Source organism: Malaclemys terrapin, chromosome 15 (genome assembly GCF_027887155.1).
Source record: "Malaclemys terrapin pileata isolate rMalTer1 chromosome 15, rMalTer1.hap1, whole genome shotgun sequence".
NCBI classification, from domain to species: Eukaryota; Metazoa; Chordata; order Testudines; family Emydidae; genus Malaclemys; species Malaclemys terrapin.
In genome coordinates, this window is record NC_071519.1 from 7,061,663 (window position 1) to 7,086,478 (window position 24,816).

Genomic DNA, 24,816 nt, shown 5'->3' on the forward strand with positions numbered 1-24,816 from the left:
GACTAATAACTGCCTACTTCCCAATTTTGTCTAAGAACTGCAGTGGTGCAACCATTTAGTGCAAATGGGAATACTGCTGGAGTTATAAATTCAAGCCTTACCTGGAACACTGGTTTCTATTAACCATGTAGCTTCCTGGACTTGCTTTTCCCAATTCACAAAGAAAGTGTCATACTAGGGAAAGGAGAGTAAATTCTAAAATGTGGAAGTGGGTGCATGTCTTGGAAACATCCACCCTGTTCTGCCATTAGTTCCAATAGATTGTTCACTGGCAGGGTAAATTGATTTATTTGCTGCTGAGAAAGCTGCCAGGACAGGTCTCTGGGAACCAGATCTCCCTGCTTCTTCCAGCACACTCCTGGCTCCTTCCCTGCTGTAGGAGGGTGCTATATGCACTGAGCCTAAAACTTTTCCAAGCCTTCTTAGTGTAGTTGGCAGCACATCAGTCTCATAATCTGAAGGTCCTGAGTTCAAGCCTCAGAGAAGGCAATGGTTTTTGCTCCCTGCTTCATATTTTCTAAAGGCAATCAGAGAAAAGAAACTATAGGAGAGTGGTTTCTAGACATCCTCCCACCCATCTAACACACACACAGAGACTTTTCTAAGTCATTAACTTTTCCTTCTCTATGGAGTTTGTATTCTCCACAGAGCAAAATAAAACAAAAACATGCAAGTCTAAGCCTAATACAGTATGAAACAATACAGATAAAATCTCACCCTCAGAGATCTTCCAATAAGCATCTTTTGCAGACAAGACTTATTTCTTGTCTAGGCCCAATCTTTTTGCCAGGTATAGTCCTTTTTCCAGCTCAGGTGGTAGCTAATGGATTTCTCATGCCTGCAGCTACCTTTCTTCTGTTCCACCCCCTTATATAGCTTTGGTACAAGGCAGGAATCTTTTGTCTCTATCCAGGGGAAAAGCCCTAGGTTTAAGATGGATTCCTGTACCAGGTGAGACCCCAAGCCTTTATTCTTCCTTGCCTGACACAGAAGGTGCAGGACAGAGCCATCTACAGTCAATTTTCCTGGTTAATGGGAGCCATCAAGATTCCACACCACTATTAACAGCCCACACTTCGCATAATTACAACAGGACCTCAGAGTTATATTTCATATTTCTAGTTTCAGATACAAGAATGATAAGTTCATACAAATAGGATGAACACACACAGTAGATTATAAGGTTTGTAATGATACCTTGCATGAGACCTTTTCCATGAAGCATATTCCAGTTACATTATATTCACTCTCATTAGCATATTTTCATAAAATCATATGGCGTGCAACATCACAGCAGGGAAAGAGTTTTACTGCGGCACCTGGGAGCAGTGGAGTTTCATGTTCAGGCTGTGGGTTCCTTCAGGTTTCTCATAAGCACACAGGGACCTTAGCAGGTGCTCTCAATTCAGGAATGGCCCAGATAGGATAAAGTGATGGGTATTGCATTTTCCTTTTCTATTTTTGTATTTCCAATGACATTTCTGTTTGTGATTTTGTTTTGCTTTGTATAACTGTGTTTTCTCCCGGATTTGATATTTAACAAAAAAAAAAAAAAAAAAAAAAGAATAAGGCTTCAGGGCGCCAGATGGAGGAGCAGGATGGGGCTAAGACTGCTAAGAGAGCGAGAATAGCATACTTTCTGTATTGTTTTCAGCTCTGTTTTTCTTCTACATGAAATTTAACTATTATATGTGAGCTTAGCTAGCTCAGTTAGTAGAGTATCAGACTTTTAATCTGAGGGTCCAGGGTTCAAGTCCCTGATCAGGCAGAAAAACACTATTATCCTGTAATATCCCCCATGAACTTCAGTAGGACTCTCCTTGACTCCAGTTTTTTCTTTTAATGACTTGGCCTTTCCTAGGAAGGGCCCTTTACTGCCTGGGACTGAAGGTGCTATTTCCTCACCTGTCCACTGGCCTCACAGTCTAGAGGAAGAAAGGCTTCTGGGCCTGCAGCAAGAGCTGTGTGCTGACTTTTTGAGCAAATTCAGGGCTGGTCAGAGAGGCATGTTCTCACTGGCTCCTCCCTGCCAGAAAAAATTGTCCACACAGCATCCTCCATGACAGAAGTCAACAGAGGTCAAGGGCTCCCTTGTTGGTCCCATGGTGTAAGGGCTGGCACTCAGGGCTTTGAATCCTGCAATCAAACTTTAAGTCTCAATGGGATCTTGGGGTCCTTTGGTTGCCAGCTAACCATCCTGGGATTTCCAAAGCTTCATTTTGCTCACTCAAATGACATGGTAACCTGTCTTTTGCCTGCTAGCTGTTGTGACTTGAGCACAAGAGAGTATGTTTCATCCAGAAGGCTGGCTGTGCCTGAAGTCCTGTAGGTAGGGATGCGAGCTCCATTTCCTCTGAGTCCTGAAGCTGGGCTGCAGCCTGGCCTAGGAGGCATCACTATTGGTTGACTTACTGGCCCAAAGTCATTTTATCAGTGTTGGTTTTCCCCAGGAATGCTGAAGGGCAGGCCTCAGGGAGGGAGGATTAATATTCCTCCCTATCAGTCAGGGCAGAAGAGGAGGGCTGCAAGAGTGGGCAGGGTGATGAGCTGGGCCTTCTAGCACTCTGTTGGGGACAAGGTGGGAAACGTGAACTGGGAGAAGCAGTTACTGGCCTGTAAGGAATAGCTCGGCAGGTGACGTAAGTGGACCTTGTCATTAGCCTACAAAGTTGTGATGCTCAAGACCTATCTTTTGGCTGTGGGGAATTTCATCAGCCATCTATTTCGCCCTGCTCCACGAGTGCTGCTGAACACGATGGCCTTCCACTTCTTGTGGGGCAATAGGATGTCCCTACCAAGTCAGGAGAAGTGTGGCTTTTCTGCCATATTAGAAGGGGGGTTGGGCCTGGTGGGCTTTGAAGCCTTTCACTGTGCTACTTTTTTGTTTTTCAATATTCAGTGGGTGGCTGAGCTGGAGATCAGGTCAGGCCCTAGGGGAATGGCGAGGCAACCACAAAGAACATAACTGAGTCTTCAGATATGGCCGTATTTTTTTAGACCCCACTGGGTGCAGCACCAGGTATGGGATGGCCAATGGTGGTAGAAGGGGGAGGAGATTAGGAAGCCCCCTCCTCTAGTCTTCTTCTACTCCCACCTTACATCCTGCACGATTTTCAGTGGATGGCTAGATGGAAGGTGTTTGCAGGATGGCTTCATCCGCAACAGTGGCTGCCCTCACAGCAGTGGCCACAGCAGTGAGGTCCCCCCTTCAGCTCAGTCTGAACAGAGGTCAATGTACCACTGGGTGAAGCAGGCCAATTTTAGGGAGTTTCCTCTGAAGATGAGCAACTATCCCCAGAACTTACTGACAGGAGGTTTAAAGTATTTGCAAATGTGCATGGCCAGCATGTACAGAGCAAAGGCTGCCCAGGGGCACTGTGTCAGGCTCTGGCACTGCTTGAGACAATGGACCATCTTTAGCCACCAGGTAACCCAGGATTTAAGGCAGGAATGGGGTGAGGAAACAAGTCAAGTTGAGCAAGACAGGCAAAAATTCATCTTTCCTTCATGGGTGCTCGCAAATGATGTCCTTTTTGTGTGCCATGGCTCAAAAAACATCCCAGACAGAGAAGTAGCAGGCCAAAAAAATACCTTTTGGGTGCTGAAGTAGCTCAGTCAGGAAACTGTTAGACTGAAGATCTAGAGGTACCTGGTTCAATCCCAGGCTTTAGCATACTCTTTGTGTTCAGCGGTGGGCTGTTTTCTGGAAGCACAGCAGTCCCTTTACTGGCCACAAGTCCCTCATTTTGGCCTCCCAGCAAAGAAAAGACAGCACGGACTTCTGCACTGAGTTAGCCCACCTGACCTTTCTTTCTTCGCTTGCTCTTTCAAGGGGAAGAAAAAGAAGCTCTCCTTCAAGCTGGATTCAGAAGGGCGACGTAAGGATGACTTCCTGAGTGCAGGTTCCAGTCCTTTGCTCTACCAGCTGACCCATCGAAGGGCTGCCATCACTTTCTTCAGGTTTGCCCATCGATGTGTTCTGAATGGAGAGGAGTAACTGGTGGTGTTCCCCAATGGTCAGTTCTAGAACCAATCCTATTCAACTTATTCATAAATGTTCTGGAGAAAGGGGAAAACAGTGAGGTGGCAAAGTTTGCAGACGATACTAGACTGCTCAAGATAGTTAAGACCAGGGCAGACTGTAAAGAACTTCAAAGAGATCTCACAAAACTAAGTGATTGAGCAACAAAATGGCAAATGAAATTTAATATGGATAACTGTCAAGTAATGCACATTGGAAAAAATAACCCCAAATATACATACAATATGATGTGGTATAATTTAGCTTCAACTAATCAGGAAGAAGATCTTGGAGTCATCATGGATACTTTTCTGAAGATGACCATGCAGTGTGCAGCGCAGTCAAAAAAGCAAACAGGATGTTAGAAATAATTTTTAAAAGTATAGAGAATAAGATGGAGAATATCTTATTGCCCTTATATAAATCCATGGTACACCCACATCTTGAATCACTGCACACAAATGTGGTCTCCTCATCTCAAAAAAGATATACTGGCATTAGAAAAGGTTCAGAGAAGGGCAACTAAAATGATTAGGGTTTGGAACGGGTCCCATATGAGGAGAGATTAAACAGAATAGGACTTTTCAGCTTGGAAAAGAGGAGACTAAGGGGGGATATGATAAAGGTTTATAAAAACATTAGTGGTGTGGAGAAAGTGAATAAGGAGAATTTATTTACTTGTTTCCATAATATAAGAACTAGGGGCCACCAAAATGAAATTAATGGGCAGCAGGTTTAAAACAAATAAAAGGCGGTTCTTCTTCACACAGCACACATTCAAGATGTCGAACTCCTTGCCTGAGGATGTTGTGAAGGCTAGGACTATAACAGGGTTTAAAAGAAAACTAGATAAATTAATAGGTTTCAGAGTGGTAGCTGTGTTAGTCTGTATCAGCAAAAAGAATGAGGAGTACTTGTGAAACCTTAGAGACTAATAAATTTATTTGAGAAACAACTCTGACATCATAATCAAACAGGCTGACAAAGGAGTTACTGTCATCATCATGAATAGGTCGGAATATGAACAAGAGGCTGCTATGCAGCTCTCTAACACCACATTCTACAAGCTATTACCCTCTGATCCCACTGAGGGTTACCAAAAGAGACTACACTATCTGCTCAAGAAACTCCCTGAAGAAGCACAAGAATAAATCTGCACAGACAAACCCCTAGGAACCCTGACCAGGCGTATTCTGTCTGCTACCAAAGATCCATAAACTTGGAAATCCTGGATACCCCATTATCTCAGGCATTGGCACCCTGACAGCAGGATTGTCTGGCTATGTAGACTCCCTCTTCAGGCCCTATGCTACCAGCACTCCGAGCTATCTTCGAGACACCGCTGACTTCTTGAAGAAACTACAATCCATTGGTGATCTTCCAGAAAACACCATCCTGGCCACCATGGACGTAGAAACCCTCTACACCAACATTCCACACAAAGATGGACTACAAGCCATCAGGAACAGTACCCCCAATAATGTCATGGCAAACCTGGTGGCTGAACTTTGTGACTCTGTCCTCACCGATAACTATTTCACATTTGGGAACAATGTATACCTTCAAGTCACCGGCACTGCTATCGGTACCCGCATGACCCCACATTATGCCAACATTTTTATGGTTGACTTAGAACAATGCTTCTTCAGCTCTAATCCCCTAACACCTCTACTCTACTTGCGCTACACTGATGACATCTTCATCATCTGGACCCATGGAAAAGAAGTCCTTGAGGAATTCCACCATGATTTCAACAATTTCTATCCCACCATCAGCCTCATCCTGGACCAGTCCACACAAGAGATCCACTTCCTGGACACTACAGTGCTAATAAGCAATGGTCACATAAACACCACCCTATACCGGAAACCTACTGACCGCTATACTTACCTACATTCCTCTAGCTTTCACCCAGGCAACGCCACATGATCCATTGTCTACAGCCAAGCTCTAAGATACAACCACATTTGTGCCAACCCCTCAGACAGAGACAAACACCTACAAGACCTCTATCAAGCATTCTTACAACTACAATACCCACCTGCTGAAGTGAAGAAACAGATTGACAGAGCCAGAAGAGTACCCAGAAGTCACCTACTACAGTACAGGCCCAACATAGAAAGTAACCTTCAGCCTCCATCTAAAACTTCTCCAACACATCATCAAGGATCTACAAGCTATCCTGAAGGATGATCCCTCATTCTGACAGATCTTGGGAGATAGGCCAGTACTTGCTTACAGACAGCCCCCCCCCCCAACCTGAAGCAAATACTTACCAGCAACCACACAACAAAAACACTAACCCAGGAACCTATCCTTGCAACAAAGCCCGTTGCCAACTCTGTCCACATATCTATTCAGGGGACACCATAATAGGACCTAATCACATCAACCACACTATCAGAGACTCGTTCACCTGCACATGTACCAATGTGATATATGCCATCATGTGCCAGTCCCTCTGCCATGTACATTGGCCAAACAAGACAGTCTCTACATAAAAGAATAAATGGACACAAATCAGATGTCAAGAATTATAACGTTAAAAAACCAGTCCGAGAAAACTTCAATCTCCCTGGTCACTTGATTACAAACCTAAAAGTCTCAATATTACAACAAAAGAACTTCAAAAACAGACTCCAATGAGAGACTGCTGAATTGGAATTAATTTGCAAACTGGACACCATTAAATTAGGCTTGAATAAAGACTGTGAGTCGATGGGTCATTACACAAAGTAAAACTATTTCCCTATGTTTATTTCCCCCCCTACTGTTACTCACACCTTCTTGTCAACTGTTGGAAATGGACCATCCTGATTATCACTACAAAAGGTTTTTTTTTTCTCCTGCTGATAATAGCTCACCTTAACTGATCACTCTCATTATAGTGTGTATGGCAACACCCATTTTTTCATGTTCTCTCTCTCTGTGTATATATATATATATATATATATATATATATATATATCTTCCTACAGTATTTTCCAGTGCATGCATCCAATTAAGTGAGTTTTAGCCCACAAAAGCTTATGCTCAAATAAATTTGTTAGTCTCTAAGATGCCACAAGTACTCCTCGTTCTTTTTGCAGATAAATTAATGGAGGTTAAGTCCATAAGTCCATTAATGGCTATTAGCCAGGATGGGTAAGGAATGGTATCCCTAGCCTCTGTTTGTCAGAGGGTGGAGATGGATGGCAGGAGAGAGATCATTTGATCATTACCCATTAGGTTCACTCCCTCTGGGACACCGGGCATTGGCCACTGTTGGCTGACAGGATACTGGGCTGGATGGACCTTAGGTCTGACCCAGTATGGCCATTTTTATGTTCTTATGAAGGGAGAGGCAAAGTACTGCAACAGAGTTTCTGTAGTGTAGTGGTTATCATGTTTGCCTAATATGCAAAAGGCCCCTGGTTCAAAACCAGGCAAAAAACATGAAGGCTTACTTTTCCCAGCTCCCCTATCTGTCCAGTAAGGCGCTCCTACTACTGGCCTGTCCCTGCGATAACCCCAACCCCTGCATGACAGAGAAATGAGCTGAGAAAAAGCCTTGTTATCAGCAGGGGAAAGCTAGAGAATGTAGGCCAGTCACCTTTTGAAGCCCTGTGCCTTGGCCTCCTCTGCCCTTGGAGGCCAGCTCTTCCTGCTGGCCTCCTTCACGTGACTTGCAAAGGAGGAAGTGAGGCAGGAATGGGGCAAAAGAGGAAAGTCATGCTGAGGAAGGCATGGCAGAAGCTAAGCACCTCAGTGTGACTAAGTGGGGTTAGTAGAGCACTACCATTCATTCTGCCAAAGTCTGGGGAGGTGGAGTTGGCTGCTGGGAGGTAGAATCCTGTGCCTGTCTCTTGGCTTCCCAGAGATGGCTACTTGTAGTGCAGGAGAAGAAGGACGGTTCTGGGTGAAAGGAAGACAAGCAAAGCTATGGGAGGAAATTTGGGTGTGGGGTGCGGGCTCTGCGCTGGGGGAGGGGATTGGGGTGCAGGACAGGTGGCAGTTACCCTGGTCTGTGCAGCTCCCAAAGTGACGGGTACACACAACACTCTGGCAGCAGCTCCTAGGTTGGCTGGGCTAGGGGATCTCCGTGCGCCGCTGCCTTTATGCGCTGCCCCCAGAGCTCCAATTGGCTGCAGTTCCTGGCCAATGGGAGCTGTGGAGTTGGTACTCGGGGCAGGGTGTAGCCTATAGGACTAACCTGCTTGCTTGTATATATATATATATATATATCTTTTCTTATAGTTTAAGTATTTTTTTATTGTAATAGGTTTATAGATTTATATTAAAGTAAATTTGGCTGTAATGCAAGAAACCTACAGGCCATATCCTGTATGTTAAGCTAAAGCAAAGTTAGCATATCTATATTAAGATCTTTTACTGAGAAAGCAAAGTTGACCTATAGTGTATTACCTAAATAGAGGAGTACCCATGCCTATGTCTATGCCTTTTATCTAGACCTATGGAAAATGGCATAGGCGGGTTTTCCCACAGACTTAACAAGTACACCACAAGAGACTGATGTGCGTACATACCTGTCATCAATACGCACATACATATTAGCCTATGGGGTAAGTGTACCCTAACGTTTCTGTGGGTGAGGAATGAAATTTGGTCATAAGAGGAAAGATGTCCGGCATTTGCCCTATAAAAGAGGTAACCCACCTCAATAGAGTATCTCCATTTCTCTCTCTCTGTTCTCCATTTCTCACTATCTCCGTTTTCACTTTATTCTATTCTCATTTACTTCCTCCACTCTATCTACGATGACTGTTACTATTTGTAGGCTATACTTGTTGTTCCTAAACTTTAAATTTCAAGGGAACTAGGCTAAGCTTGGATTCCTTAAGTTTTATTCTTAGTTTGTTTATTAAGTTTTGATTTAAGTTTAAGTTAGTCAAGTAAACCCTAGTCAGATTTGATGGCACTTAGCATTTTCTAAGCACTGCATCCCTCACTCAAAAATTGAGAAACCTGAACTGCAAGGTGTCTCTTACCACCAGGTTATCAATGAAGGGTGTGAATATGTTAACCAAAGCTTTGTTGCATGTAATATTATATTATCATATGTATCTTTTGAATAGCAGTAATGCAATTGTAACTTTGTAACTCTGGGTATTTTACCATTTACTTACTATTATTAATTTTAATAAAAAGTCTTTAAGGCTATATCTGTCTCAGTGTGAGCTTCCTGTCATACCCCAAGGGTCCTTTATAAATTCTGTGGAGCCCGATTCAGGACAAGAACTTTTATCTTCTGAACAAACAGATTGGCGAGCCTAAAACCCATACTAATTAATATTGATGATAATAATTATTAATATTAATAAATTAAAATTGAATAAAATAAATTAATAAATTAAATTCCCATATTATCCAAATTAATATTATCAGTACACCCTAAATCAGGCTACAAGGGGCAGTGCATGGAGAGACTCCCCCCACCCCAGGGGATGCCAGGACATGCCTGCCACTTCTAGGAGTGGCATGGAGGTAGAATGGGCAGGGAGCCACCTTAGTGCTGCTGGCACATCTCTGCACACCCATTGGGGGAGGGGCACAGAGGGCCTCTATGCGCTGCCTGGGGTAGGGGCAGTGCACAGAGCTGCCTCTCCTCCCACCAGTACTGGATTTACCATGGTGCAACTAGCACCATGGCGCAGGCCACACGGTCCAAAGGGGTCCCAGCCCTCTCTTCTCCACCCCCCACGCTCTCCTGTGGGGGCAGAAGCTTGATGCTGCCGGCTCCTGCTGCAGCAGGGCAGCCTCTGCTGGTAGCCAGGCTCCTCCCCCGCCTGTTCCCCCAGTGTGCTCCGTTCTCACCCATCCCCCTCTGCCTGCCACTGATTAGCTGTTTGCTGGCAGGAGGGAGGGAGGGGGAACAGTGGAGCCTCAGTGCACTCCCCGCTCCGGGGAGGAGGAGGACAAGAGGTGGGAGTGGGGCCTTGGGGAAGGTGCTGGAATCGGGGCATACCCCCTCCAGCCCCCTTGCTGTGAGCGCCGCTATGACCCCAGCCCACACCCCCATCCCTCTGACAACACTGACCCCTGCCCCACACACCTCCTCAGCCGCCAGCACCCTCTCACATCCCCACCCCCATCCAGAGCACCAAATGGGAGACCCTGCACCCCTCCCCCATTCCCACCTGTACCCCTTGCACCAAACAGGAGCTGCCCCAGATAAGCACGCCACACCCCAACCTCCTGCCCCAACCCTGAGACCTCTCCCTCACCCTAGCTCCTGACCAGACCCCATAACCCAATGTTTTTTTACAATATTTGGAAATATCATTAAGTGGTCTGTCAAGACCCTCCGCAATTTTCAAGTGGTCTGTGAAAAAATAAGTTAGACTACAAGAACAATCAAGGTACCTCACTTTATTTTCATTTACTTGCTATTACTTATAGGAGGAGGATGAAGAAAAAAAGAATGAAAAACAGGGGTGGGAGGGATAAGAGAGAATGTTCTTTTTCTTGGCTGGGTCCCAAGGAGGGGCCCCAAAAGTGAAGCTGAGCACAGGGCTGGGGGGGCCCACTAACTCTAAATCCACCACTGGCTGTCACGTCACCTGGGCTGGGGATCCTATGTCAGCTGATCCGCACAGTATCCAACCTACCTGGGCAGTACAGCAAACATGGCCCTGCCCACTAGCTCCTCTCAACTCCCTAGCGCACCCACCATTTGCTTCCCCCTCCCCCTCACTTAAAAACGATTGCTTGCCCCTCCCCCCCCTCAGGCTTTTCTAGCAACCCTGCTGCCAGGTATCCAGTTTTAGACTGGAAACTCCAGTAGAAAATGGGACCTGAGTGTCCAGTTAGCAGTGCTGACTGGAAACTAAAAGTCTGGTTATAGGAGTAACCACATTAGCCTCCACTCCTACCACTCCCAACACTCACCCCAGAGGGCTGGAAGAGAACCTGTACTGCTGCTGTGGGAGGAGGGGCAGCTCAGTGCAGAGAGAGACAAAGAGAATGGGCTAAACCCAGGTAGGTACCTGCTCTATGGGGACGGGGTGGGCCAGGGATCGTGTTTACCTCCTCCCCAGCCCTGCTGTGCTTGCAGTTTACCCTGGCCCCTCCTTTGCTCCAGGGACCAATCCTAGCTCCTGCCCCACTGTGCTTTTGCCCACAGCCCTTTCACAATCATTCCCAGGGGGGACCCAAAAATGTTTGGTGCTGGGCCAACAAAAAGTTAATCCCTCCCTCAAGGTTATGGGTCTATTACAGGAGTGGGTGGGTGGGGTCTTTTGGCCTGCAAGGTGCAGCAGGTCAGACTAGATGATCACACTGGTCCCTTCTGACCTTAAAGGCTCTGAGTCTAAAGGGAGAGAGAAGTAAAGGAAATTTTTTTAAAAATAAACGAAACACTGTAAAACAAGAATAACTCCAACAGCTCACCGTATAGTCCCACCCCTTTCTTCCTCCACGGTGTGTTTAATGAACTGCTGGAATTTGAGACATTAATTCTCTCATTCCATTGATAAGCTGATCCAATATGATTGAAATTAAACCAATTCCCAGCAGATTAAACATCACACCGCTGTATTTGCCGGGAATTGAATGCAGGTCAACTGCTTGGAAGGTAGTTATGCTCACCACTATACCACTAATGCATCTGGCAAAAACCACCTCTCCTATGTGCCACTTATGCTTGTCAAATGACTCACCCCCCTCCCCACAGAGCTAAGAAGCTGGCTGGAGAGGCTGGAGGCAGCCTGTCAGCTGTGAGCAGAGACAGGTTCCCAGAGTGACTGACAGATGGGGACATGGGCTCTACATCCCAGCCTGAAATAGCTCCAACCCTCTCTCTGCCCTCAGAGAAGGGAAATGAAAATCAATGACCATAATGGCAAATTTCACCCCAGAAGGAAGGAGACAGCTCCTTTTAAAGCACATTTTGTGTTGGTTCCTGCTACATACAGATGGTTTTGTTGCTGCTGCTGATGCCAATCCTTGGGCTCTGCCCAGATAAGGAACGATTCAGGCTGTCACTCAAGTGAAGATGGGAGATGATTTTTTTGACAGGGACTTCTGCCTTGTCTTAAGGGTGTTTGTCTGTCACCTTCTAATCTAGTGGGTACTTGGTACATGCAGGCAACCGCTGCTCCTGGATCTCTCCTGAGGAAATAAAGTTTCTACACAAAATACCAAAGCTTTTCACTGAAAGGAGGGAAAGGAAATGGCCACAAGATGCACCAAGGACATAAGAAATGTAACACAACACCATTCTTTGGGGTAATCCATTATTTTTTGTCAAGGTCCAAAATTGTTGGTCAAGGTCTAGTCAAGGTCCAGACTCCAGTGTAAATAACAATAAAAAATATAGGTGATTTATCTCCACTCTCTTGATTTGGAGAGCTGGTTAGTTTTACCCTTGGTATCCCACCAGGCTGAACAAACCATGTTATCGATGGTGACACTAGGATTGAAGGATTATATCGTAGTGACAGTATACCCCATAAGGCTTTATGAGGGGGTACTTATAAATGTATGTATGATATAACTGGAATAGGGTTTTGCTACATATGCCATGTAACATATCAGTTTGTTACTACTGCTTGGGGCAGTGCACAGGGGGACAGGGGCAAGGTCTGTGCTGCAATATAGGGATTGAGCATGTTCCCACCATGGCAGAATCTACAATCTCTGTCTGCAGGGAAGGAGCCTGGGGGGAATCGTGATGTGAAATTAACTAAAGTCTGTTCTGAAACCTGCACAACTTCCCTTCTCACCCTGCGAGGCTGCAGAATGACCTCCATGTTTCACTCCAGTTCATTCTGTCCTCCCATGGGACAGGGAAGAGAAGTGGCTGCAGTGGAGCCAGTTCAGGTAGGGATTATCAGGCGGTTGCTGGTGGGTTCCTGCTGGAGGGAGAGGGGCATTAAATATTGAAGAGGTGGCAGCTTCTGGGGAGATAGCTCTGGAGGGGGCAGGGAATACCGCAGGTGAAGAAAGGGAGGGGGATAGAGTGTGACAAACCTGCTGGGACTTGTTTAACATGGGCCTAGATCCTCGGAACAGATGCTTGGGTGTTGGGGGAGAAAATTACCTAATTTGTGAAACAGGAAACAGAGAAACCAACTCTCTGGGAAGGGCTGGGAAAACTGACCAGACTTCCAGTGCTGAACCCTCAGCCTGCTCCTCACATCCAGCTGCTGGCAGTGGGGAGGGTGTTATGATTCCTACCATGAGGCTGTGCCTGGACCCTACTGGGGGCGCCATCTCCTGTATCAGCCTCTGGCTGTGTGATGGATCTGCTGGGAGAGACAAGGGTTTCTCTCTTTGTCCCCTCACCCAGATGCCTTCCGGCTGCTCTCAGCAATATGGGAATAGGACTCTGCTGACTGTCTCTGTCTCAGAGCTTCCATTTGATTGGCTCCTCTCCCCCACAAAGAGTGGGGCTGTGAGTGGAGCAGCAGGTACTGAGTGTTGGACTCTTGCTCTTTCAGGGGCCGGTGACCTTCGAGGAGTTGGCTATGTATTTCACCAGGGAAGAGTGGGATCTGCTGGACCCCACTCAGACAGCCCTCTACTGGGATGTCATGCAGGAGAACTATGAGAATGTGACCTCACTGGGTAAGGATTCCTGTCCCCTCAGTTCTTAGAAGGGGAAATGAAGAGTTAAGGTTCATATTACCCCCACAATGCCATCTCTACTCTGCACTCTTTCTGCATCATCCCAAGATGCCAGGGACTTACATGATAGTCCTCTGCCCTCCCCTGCTACAGATCACTTTGGGAGCAGAGCACAGGAGCAGTACTGCACAAAGTTTAATAACTTGTCTTTGCTAAGGTAATATTTGGGTTTATTTCCATCATAGCAAACAGAAGCTGCCTGTCCTGGCCTTCACGCCAATACTGAGCCTTCTGAACTACCTGAAACTTGCAAAAAGTTGCCACCCCTTTGCCCTCCCTTGGAGGATTCCTTCTGAGTCATTGCCTTCACTTGCCCTTCACTAAGGCCTGTAGACCACTAGCATGTATGCCAGCAGACTGCTGACAATCCCTGTGGGAAGAACACACCCTTGTGCAACTTCACTGACAGAACCTGCCACACTCAGCACAGAAATGAGTCTGACTTGGTCCTTTAAGGTTCACATCCACCTCTCTGCATACCACAGTAACAGCTCTGCCAAGCTGCTCCAACTAATCCCTCCATCATGCAATTACAGCTACAGCTGGCAGTGCACATAGCTGGAGGGCATGCGGATAAATGCTGGTATTCCGATCTGTGAACACAACACAAACACTAGCACATTCTCTTAGTCCTTCCTTGTATTGATTATAGGTTCATAGATTTTTAAGGCTAGATGTGATTATTAGGTCATCTACTCTGATGTCCTGTATAACACAGACCATAGAATTTCAACCCATTACTGCTGCATTGAGCTGAATTCCTGTGGCAGATTGTTAACTTTTGCACCATCCACATTGTTTTTGCCAGCTTCACTGTTATGTGTTCAGGGCAGAGTTAAGGTTGCCTTGCAGGGTTGGCATGTACAGTAACTCTTCATTTCCTGTTTGGAAAGGTTTAAGTTTAGCCACCGTCCATACGGTGTAAGGCAGGAGACAGCACTGGGCAACCTTAACTCTACATTAATGTAGTTTATGAGAATTTAGTTTCCTTTTTTTTTAAATTGATGCTTTTGTTACCATAACTGTGCCTACACTTGAGCTTTTGCCAGCAGAGCTTTGTTGGGGGGCAGGAGAGGGATGTGCTTTTTCACAGCCTTAAACAACAGAGCTGGACTTACAAAACTTTTAAGAGTAAACCAGGTCGGAGTTTGCATGTGGGTTTTAGAACACTTGAAAATATTCCTCTTAACCAGAAATTTTGGTATCAGAGGGCAAAACTTTCAAGAGGAACTCCTGCAGAATGCAAGAAAAATGCACAACACACATTGTGTGAAAGGTATCAATGTCAGAGCTCTAACTCAAAGGCATGGGTGGAGCTCAGGTTCAATGGCCACAGCATGTTCTCTGGAACCAGTCAATTCCTGTGAGAGTAGATTGCTGGAAACCCTCTGACTGTTAACAAGAGTCTGCTGCACTTCATGAGCATTTCAGTCTCTTTGACTCAGCGCTTTTCCTTGTACCAATTTGAAATCCCAACCTCTACAGTTAATTAGCTTTTATGATTCTGCTTCCCCAGTGAGGCACTGGGTGCTATGTACCAGCAGAGATAAAGGCCAAGGGAGTGAGTTCAGCTGGAGAATAATAAGAAGCATAATTTCAGCCCCAGAACATATTATAAGAGCCAGCTGATAATGTAAAAAGCTGCTTTGGGGAGGGCTGTAGCTCAGGGCCCTCTCAATCAAATCACCCCATATTTGGGCCACTAGCCCTGGTCGGCATCCCCATGACAAATTTCAAGAGATTCTTCATAAGCAGAGGAATGTTAGAGCCATTAGAATAGCTGACCTTTAAACAGAACGTAATGTTGAACTTTAACTGTGGTAGAACTGGTGCTCTGTTGTAATAACTTCCCAAATGCATGAAGGGTGTGACATTCAGGGGGGCTCATCGGATGGGCGACAGCGGGAGGTTCCTTCCTTGGAGAAGGTGATGTGGGGCTGGTGCATGAAGATTACTGGGGTATGAATATGTGTCTATAAAGTCCCAGGTGGGTGGTGGTTTTGTTCCATCACAGGGCAGCCTTCGCAGAGCTGCTGCCAATGCACATCCTGGGAGACCAGTCACTGCAGGAAGTGCCATTCACACTAGAGATGACTGGCAGCTCCTCCCATGACCTCTTATTGATCCAGACTTCATGTTTAAACTGGGAAATACCAGGAAGCTGTCTGTGCAGGAAGGCAGATCCCTGACCTATTGCTGAGAGAGACCATGCCTTGTTCCTGGTCCCTGCCTTGTCACACAGCTCTATGGTTCCTGGTGTTTTGAGCCAGACCCTGGCACTTGATTTTTTTCTTGACCACACAGGTCTGACCACTTATGGTTCTATCCACTGGACCTCACTGTTCATGCCCCAGTTCCTGACATAGTGCTCCTGGGGAGGTGTGTGTGGAGGATTAGGACAATAGGGAATCAGTCAGGCTTGGGTACAATGGAAGCAAGAGGAGGGAGGGAGTCAGGGACAGGAGCTCCTGGGGAAAGGTATTAGGGTGGACAGAGGTTGTGGGAAACTGGGAATGAGGAAAAGGGGTGGCAGGCCCAGCATTGGTTCTATAGGAGGGGGAGGATTAGGTAGGAGATCTGGATTACTGGGGACTGGGGGCCATTGGGGATAGTGGGAAGGAGGAGGAATGGTTGTTCTAGGGTGCAGGGAGGGTCTTGTGGGAGTGGGAAGGGAAGGTTTCAGGGAGGCAGAGATATGGGGCATTCCACTGAGACTGCTTTAGTCAAAGTTTCTAGTGACGTCTCTTGAGCCAAAGCCCAATACTTCCATCTTTGTCCTCCTTGACCTGTCAGCTCTCATTGATACCTGTTGCCTTGCTCCTCTTCTTGAAATATTGTCCTCTCCTGCTTCTCCTCTGTGATGCTTCCCAGGGCTACCCAGAGCGGTAAGGGTCCTCACTACCACCTGCCCTTAGTGTGAGGGAGCCTGGTCTGTGCCTGACATGGGTCAGCTGCCCGACTCCACTAGCCAGAAGCAGCACAAGTCCCCCCCATCTTATCCTACTCAGGCACTGCTTTCTCTCAATAGGTTGGTGATAGACACACTCCAGACACACTGAGCCCCTCCACTGTCTCCTTGGAGTGTCCAGCCGCTGATCCACTGGACACTCATAGTATTCACAGATCTGCTGCCCTCAAAGAAGAAGTTCACCCCAGCTTACCAGTTCCACCTTAGATCACTGCTCCGCTTAACACACACCACTCAGATGTGTTTATAGGGAACATAAGTTAAAATGCTTATTTAAAAATGTATAGATTCAAGTAATAGCAAGCAGAAGTATGGGAAACAAATAGTTACACATCAAGTAAAATCAAAACAGTCATTCTAAAACCTAGATTTACATAACGGAATCCTTGCATATGTCATAGACCAATGCTCCTGTGAAGTCCTTCCAGGGTCAGTTGTGATCTTCCATTCATGGGACATGTCACACTGTCAGTTTACCTCTGTGTTGAAGATGCAGGGCGTACCTCTGCACCCCCAAATGTACCCCAGCATACCATTGTCTTCACTTGTAACAGGATCCTCCTGGGATTTTTTCCCTCTGTATATTTCTTCTCTTGAAGATTTCACAATCTCTTTATTAGCATTTGGCTCAGTGTACAAACAGGCCCCCATTGTGAGACATACAATGCCCAGTACACACGTGGCCAGACAGAGATAAATGTCTGTTTCCTCCTGCTTGAAAGGAACCTGTATGAGACCTTATGAACATAATGTCCAGTATAGATACATAACTCCTTAAATGTCCTCTTTACATACATTTCTCAATGATTATGATAACCAGTGGGCTACTGGTCTCAATAGACCTTATATGCCAACCACTCTTCTTAACACACAATGTTCAGATAGGTTTCTAGTGAAAACAAGTAAAAGTTAATTCAACCAAAAATAGAGATTCAAGTGATAGGCAGTAGAAGTCTGTGGTGTTTAGATACTGCATGTGATTATTGGAACTGGGAGCACTGGCTGTTGGGAGTCTGAAAGGACAGGAAACAGGAAGGAGGGGGGAGGAGTTGAGGAGGCTGGAGAGTTACAGAGTGTGCAGCTACAGCTTGGAAAACAGACTTCCACTGTAAATAAAGTTCTGTTGAAGTTGTTAATACTTTGCTTGGTGGATACAACAAAGTCTTGGGAACAAATGGTTACACATCAAGTAAAATCATAACATGCTTTCTAGAACCTAGACTTACATAACTAGATCCTTTCATGATATAGAGCACAGCTCATGCAAAGTCCTTCCAGCATTTTACAGCCAGGCTTCGCTGTAATCTTCCTTTCATGAGACAAGTCATGCTGTCAGCTTCCCTCTGCAGTGGAAGATGCAGAGTGTGCATCCACACCCCCAAATATACCCCAACATGTCATTATATTCACTTGTAAGAGGATCCTGCTCTTTATTTTTCCCCTGTAAATTTCCTCTGTTGAAGATTTCCTCTCTTCATTAGCATTTGGCTCAGTGTACAAACAGGCCCCCCATTGTGAGACGTACAATGCCCAGTACACACGTGGCCAGACAGAGAGAGAAAGGTCTGTTACCACCTGGCTGAAAGGAATCTCTTTCAGTTTTTTTATGAATATAATTTCCAGTATAGATACATAACGTCATAAATATTCTCCTTACACAGATTTCTCAATGATTGTGATAACCAGTGAGCTACTGGTCTCGACAGAGACCTGACGTGCCACCCTTAGGTGAACTGGTCTGTGGGATCACAGTAAAACAATAGGCACCTCTATTGGCATCAAGAGGTCCATGAGTCACATCCTTCTCCTGCTACAATGATTGCATTAGACTGTCTTTAGAATGATCTGCCTCATCCCCACTTGAACTTTCTGTTTGGGTTCCACAGGGCAGGTTTGGGAGCTGGGAGGTCTGGGGGCAGTGGGAAGTGGGGATGCCATAGATCAGATGCTGTAGGGAGTTGGGGTGCAATGCAGGACCAGAAGAAATGGGAGGGAGTTGGTTAAGGAGCTGGGAAGGGGGTGGGTGTAAAGGGGGGGGGACTGAGTAGAATTTGCTTCAGGAAATGGTGGAGCTAGCAATGGGAGAAAGGGAAGCAGAAACTCCTGGGAGTCAGAAGCAAAGACGACTTGGGACAGTGGGAAGGTGAGATGGAAAATGGTTGGGAAGTGGGAAATTTGGAGGAACCTCTAGTGAGGAAGGCTGTGGGCAATGGGAAGGGAGGAGAGAACACAAGGAGTGGGTGCTCCTGGGACCTCCATGGAGCAAGTGTGCCTTATCCCCTTTTCTGGTAAGGTAAGGGTTGTTAAAGCCCCACAGCTAAGTCTGCCTGATCACCCTTAGTCTTGGGTTGGTGTGGCCTAGTGGTCAAAGTCAATGTGGCTGCCTTCTCTCTCAGAACTGTGCGGCCTATTGACCAGAATCTATATAGTGGCCCTCTCCCTCAGGGCAGGGCAAAGTACCAGACAATCTACACTCAGGCCCTCAGAGCACCAAACAGTCTAAACAGTCTAGAGCAGTGTTGCTCAACCTTTCTACTGTACCCCTTTCAGAAGTCTGATTTGTCTTGCATACCGCAAGTTTCATCTGACTTAAAAAACTACTTGCTTACAAAATCAGACATAAGAAACCACAAAAGTGTCACAGCATACTATTACTGAATTGCATAGTTTCTCATTTTTATCATACAATTATAAAATAAGTCAATTGGAATATAAATACTGTACCCATATTTGTGTATAATCTATAGAGTGGTATGAACAAGTCATTGTCTGTATGCAATTTTAGTTTGTACTGATGTCGCTAGTGCTTATTATGTAGTGTGTTGTAAAACTAGGCAAATATCTAGATGAGTTGATGTACCCCCCTGAAAGACCTCTGCGTACCCTCAGGGGGATGTGTACCCCTGGTTGAGAACCACTGGTCCAGTGTTCTAACTCTGGTGAATGGCAGACAAACAGGCCTCTAGACCTAAGGTGGGGAGGTTGCCACCCCAGGGGTGGGAGTGGGGATGGCAGCAGGGAGTAGGAGAAACTGGGCCCACCCCACTCTACCATGTTCCAGCCCAGGCCCTGACAGTGGTGGATGGTTCTGCCATTTGGTCAGCGGGGATCCAGCCGAAACACCCTGACAAGTATCCGGCCTAGTGGATCGTTCCCCCCCAGGGCCACTTCCTACCCAATCTCCTCATGATCCTAGCCCCGGTGTCTCAGGGTTCCTTGGTTCGGGCAGCTCTTGGTGGTCCCCAGTGGTCGTGAGCATCTTCTTGCATCTCGGCATGGCTGGCTTCCACAGAATGGGGAGTCTGTGACTTCCAGGCTGGAGCTGTCAGCCTGCATCTTCCCTCTTCAGCAGTCAGCATTGACTGAGCTGACCTGCTCCCTTCTATATCTGATTTCCAGCTGGAGCATGCCCGGGAGGGCCATGGGGGCACGGTCTCCTCTGTCCATAGGGTGGAGTTAATCCCTGCTGAATCAGCGTCACAGGGTCCCAGAAGGTAGGGGAGGGCTGAAAACCGTGGGAGGAAGGGGAGTGGGTGTCATAGTGACTGACAGGGCCAGGTGTACCCTGTTCAATTCCTGGTAACTCTCAGGGCGCCCCTCAGGTGTCAGGTCTTTCCCTCTCCTGGAGTGAAATTCTGCAATTATCCTGCTCCTAGAACAGGCCCTGGGGCATGATGCCCTGTGTATCAACTGTGCTTACCCATCAGGCCAGGCTGAGTGCAGAAACCTTCCAGCAGGCTGGGATCAGTGGGGCCCAGTGATAAAACAGCCTCCTCTAAACCATACTAGTGTTTGCTTTGTGGTATGAAAAAGGATAACAGAAAAAAGGATTTTAAAATAACAGTAAATCATCATCATCTGATGGTCAGCTAGGCATACATAACTTCCTCACATGCCCCAGCATGGTCCCCATGTCTCTGTCTCTTTCCCCCAAACAATTACCTAAACAGCCACTCCCCTCTTGAGAGGGTTTCCCTTTATAAACTGCTCCATTTCTTTTGTTCTTTTGGGTCCCAGGCCTTGGTCCTGCTCACCTAACCCAGTTCTGTAAGCTGGGTGGAGCCAGGATGTAGAATATTCAAGACTAATAGTTTGGGCAGCGTCTCTTTGCAATCCTTAAGTGTTTAGCAAGGGATGGCTCATCCTAAACCATTCTTCTTCCCTTCTTACTTATTTTCCTTATGGTACCTCCTACCCCATAAAACTAAACTAAATTAGCAACAGAGGGTCCTGTGGCACCTTTAAGACGAACAGATGTATTGGAGCATAAGCTTTTGTGGGTGAATTCCCACTTTGTCAGAGGCCAGACATGCGTCTGATGAAGTGAGCATTCACCCACGAAAGCTTATGCTCCAATACATCTTTTAGTCTTAAAGGTGCCACAGGACCCTCTGTTGCTTTTTACAGATCCAGACTAACACGGCTACCCCTTTGATACTAAACTAAATTTGTACTTCAGGAAACACCCCAATAACCAGGTCAACATACAGCATTACAGCCGTGTTTTACTTATATACTGAAAACATATTAATCTCTTCTAAATATTTGTCATTATACTTTTATAACCCAGTCTTACTTCTGTCTATATATACAACTTAAATCAAATGAGCACAAACTGATACATATGAAATAACATATGCGATGACCATAACAATAGATAACACAATGGTAAAAAGAACTAATTGGTTCCTCATGAAACATGAAGAGTCTTCCTTTTCCATCCCCACTTGCAACAGTCACAATTTCTTCCCGGTATACTCCTTGGATTTTTGAATTTGTCCCTCCTGAAGTCACATGACCTAATTCTTATTTCTCACTTTCTCCTTTTCCAGGGCAATTAGTCGGTGGCTCCTAAACTACCATGTAATTTGCCATCTTTCTTCGCACACCGGGATTTTCATATTCCCTCCCATTACACTTCACTCACTAAACTCCCTAATTCTACAAAATAGGCTTTCCTGATATCTGATATTGCTGATGTGGCAAATAGCTGATGCTACTGTAGTGTGATGTGGTGGGTCAGGGTGCCACCCCTTGCCCCTATTCTTGAGTGTTGAGGGCTCTGCTAGTGCCCTAGTGGGGGAGAGAAGAGGAGCAGGGAAGGGACCCAGGTCTGCCCCCTACTCTGGGTCCCAGCCCCTTTAGCTTCATGGACTTCTTACCCTCTTTCCCCTTGGGTAAGGTTTCCCTTAGTCCTCTGTACCACGGAGTCCTTCTGCTCAGGCAGGGTTTCCTTTCCCCCTGATCCTCTGGTTAACAGCAATACTCCTCCAAACTGTCCTTCCCTCCTGTCTGACTGAAGCAGGATTTTTATTAGGTCTAGGGCAGGGCCTTAATTGGCTTCAGGTGCAACATTACCCTATAATAACCTTTCCTAGTCCACAGAGTATAAGGCCTATTGCTATCTGGCAGCTGGAGTGGGGGGGCAGGGTGTATTCTAGATATCTCACAGTTCATATGGCTGGAATGGCCACCCTGTTCTCCCCCAACCTATGGCTCGAGGCGCTGGGGTTGCTGAGGTCCTGTCAGGTTTCCTGCTGCATCTCCAGGTCCATATGGAGGGGCTAATGCTGAACCTAGTTAATGTCTATGCCCTGACATCAGGCCCAGAACGGGTGCACTTTTTCCAGCAGGCGTCCACCTTCCTTGGCTCCTTGGATCCTCGCGAGTGTCTGGTTCTGGGCAGGGATTTCAACTGTACCCTGGAGGAGCAGGACCACATGGGGACTGAGTCGAGCCTGGCTGCTGCAGATGCCCTCCAGGAGATTGTAGATCACCATTCCCTGGTGGACATCTGGTGCGACCACCACCCGCATGACGATTCTACTTTCACCTATGTCCGGGTGGAGGAAAATCGGTCGCGCCACTCCCAGTTGGACCATATTTATTTTTCTCATCATCGTTTTCTGCAAACCTATACTTCTGGCATTCGGCTGGCCCCATTCTTGGACTGCCATCTGGTGTCTGTGACAGCCGCTTTTACCTCTGAGAGGCTGGGGCTGGCCTACTGGCACTTCAACAATAACCTGCTGGAGGATGTGGGCTTTGTAGCTTCCTTTCAGGACTTTTGGATGGCCTGGCAGGGGCAGAGGTGTGTCTTACCCTCGGTGCAACGATGGCGGGATGTGGGAAAGGTGCATGTCCGGCTCTCTTGTCGTGACTACACCCAGGGCACCAGCTGGCGGAGGGATGCGGTGATAGAGCAGTTGGAGTGTGAGGTCTTGGAGCTGGAGAGGCATCTGTTCACCAGTCCTGGGGATCCATCCCTCTGCAGAGCATACCAGGAGAAGCAGGAGGAGCTCCGAGCTCTCAAGGACTGGCAGGCCCGGGGTGCGTTTGTTCAATCCCACATCCATCTCCTCCGGGAGATGGATTGTGGCTCCCGTTTCTTCTATGCCCTGGAGAAAGGGAGAGGGACTAAGAAGCACATCATCTGTCTTTTGGCAGAGGACGTCAGCCCCCTCACAGATCCAGAGGAGATGCTTGGAAGAGCCAGGGCCTTGTATGCCAATTTCTTCTCCCCAGATCCGACCAACGTCCATGCTTATAGGGTGCTGTGGAATGAAACTCCCGATGGTCAGCGCGGGTGACTGAGAGAACTGATACGATTTGGAGGGCAGGGTGGTTGGGCAGTTGCAGAGATGGGTAGGACTGCTCCGGTGCCTCTCCCATTGGGGGAGTGCACAGGTGCTCAATCAGCTAGTCCTTTCCATGCTCTGGCACTGGCTTAACACACTGTGCCCAACCCCATAGTTTGTGGCTCAATTCCAGAAGCTGGTTCTGGAGTTCTTTTGGCCAGGACTGCACTGGGTCTCTGTGGGGGTTCTGCATCTTCCCCTGGAAGAAGGAGGACAGGGTGTCATGTTATTGATTTGAATTGGGACCATATAGAACATGATTGTATCCAAGGTCCTGTAGTGGCACCAAATCTTGTATAAAGGGGGTCAAATGAGGTGTCTAAGACAAGGTTATGGTTTGCTGATTATGATTATGCTGTCTATATGTGTGTATCAATTTTGTAGTTGAAGTTATGAATATTGGCTCTATACTTTCTGTATTTCAAACTTATGCTATGTTTCTGGGAGACATCCCAGACAAGTTGGTGTTAGCTCTGCCTAGCCTGATTGATGGCCCATTAAGGACCATCAGCTATACAATTGACCCATGGAGAGAAGGCAGATATGCCTTGTAACTCAGCAAAGTATGCAGGAACTTGCCCATGTGACTCCAGATACCATTTTGCTGTAATTTTCCACAGTAAGAACAAAGACATGTTCTTACACCTGGAAAAGACTATAAAAGGCTGATGCCTCATCTCCATCTTGTCTTCAATCCTGCTTCTTACCTCTGGAGGGACTTTGCTATAAACTGAAGCTCTACACAAAGGACTGAATGACCCATTCCATCTGTGGATGTACTCCAGAGACTTGATTTAAACCTGCAGTTTATTTCATCACTGCTACAAGCCTGAACCAAGAACTTTGCCATTACTGTATGCAATTGATTCCATTTAACCAATTCTGGCTCTCATCCATATCTTTTTCCTTTTATGAATAAACCTTTAGATTCTAAAGGATTGGCAACAGCGTGATTTGTGGGTAAGATCTGATTTGTATATTGACCTGGGTCTGGGGCTTGATCCTTTGAGATCAGGAGATCCTTTTTTCTTTTAATGGGGTATTGGTTTTCATAACCATTTGTCCCCATAATGAGTGGCACTGGTGGTGATACTGGAAAACTGGAGTGGCTAAGGGAATTGCTTGTGTGACTTGTGGTTAGCCAGTGGGGTGAGACCAAAGTCCTCTTTGTCTGGCTGGTTTGGTTTGCCTTAGAGGTGGAACAACCCCAGCCTAGGGCTGTACCTGCCCTGTTTTAAGCGATTTGTCCTGAATTGGCACTCTCAGTTGGGTCCCACCAGAACCGTATTGTTACACAGGGCCTGGTGTGCCTGAGCACTCAGGTCCATTTCTTCCTCCTCCCGGCCCTGCAGAGACTCCTTTATGGTGCTGGTAGCTCGGTGTGGAGTAAGTTGGTGCATGCCTTCCTCTGCCACCTCCCAGGACTCCAATATGACTGGCAGCTCTTTCATCTCCATCTAAGAGGTCTTCTGCGAGACCTCTCCAAGCTTCTGGTCTTCTACCAGGACCTCCTCTGGACCTGGAAGCTGTTCTCAGTGAGACAGGTCTGTTGTGGACACCAA

General features: G+C 46.7%; 1 protein-coding gene and 3 non-coding genes across 4 annotated transcripts in view; 3 read left to right on the forward strand and 1 right to left on the reverse strand.

Annotated features, from left to right (window-relative positions):
- The window catches only part of LOC128822969 (zinc finger protein 501-like), a 348,938-nt gene that overhangs the window by 84,074 nt on the left and 240,048 nt on the right, over positions 1–24,816 (reverse strand). The gene's annotated exons all lie outside the window — the stretch shown is intronic.
- On the forward strand, positions 417–489 carry TRNAM-CAU (transfer RNA methionine (anticodon CAU)). Its single transcript has one exon. It is a non-coding gene; the product is annotated as a tRNA-Met (tRNA).
- Positions 1,696–1,768, forward strand: TRNAK-UUU (transfer RNA lysine (anticodon UUU)). The gene has a single exon. It is a non-coding gene; the product is annotated as a tRNA-Lys (tRNA).
- Positions 7,383–7,456, forward strand: TRNAI-AAU (transfer RNA isoleucine (anticodon AAU)). Its single transcript has one exon. It is a non-coding gene; the product is annotated as a tRNA-Ile (tRNA).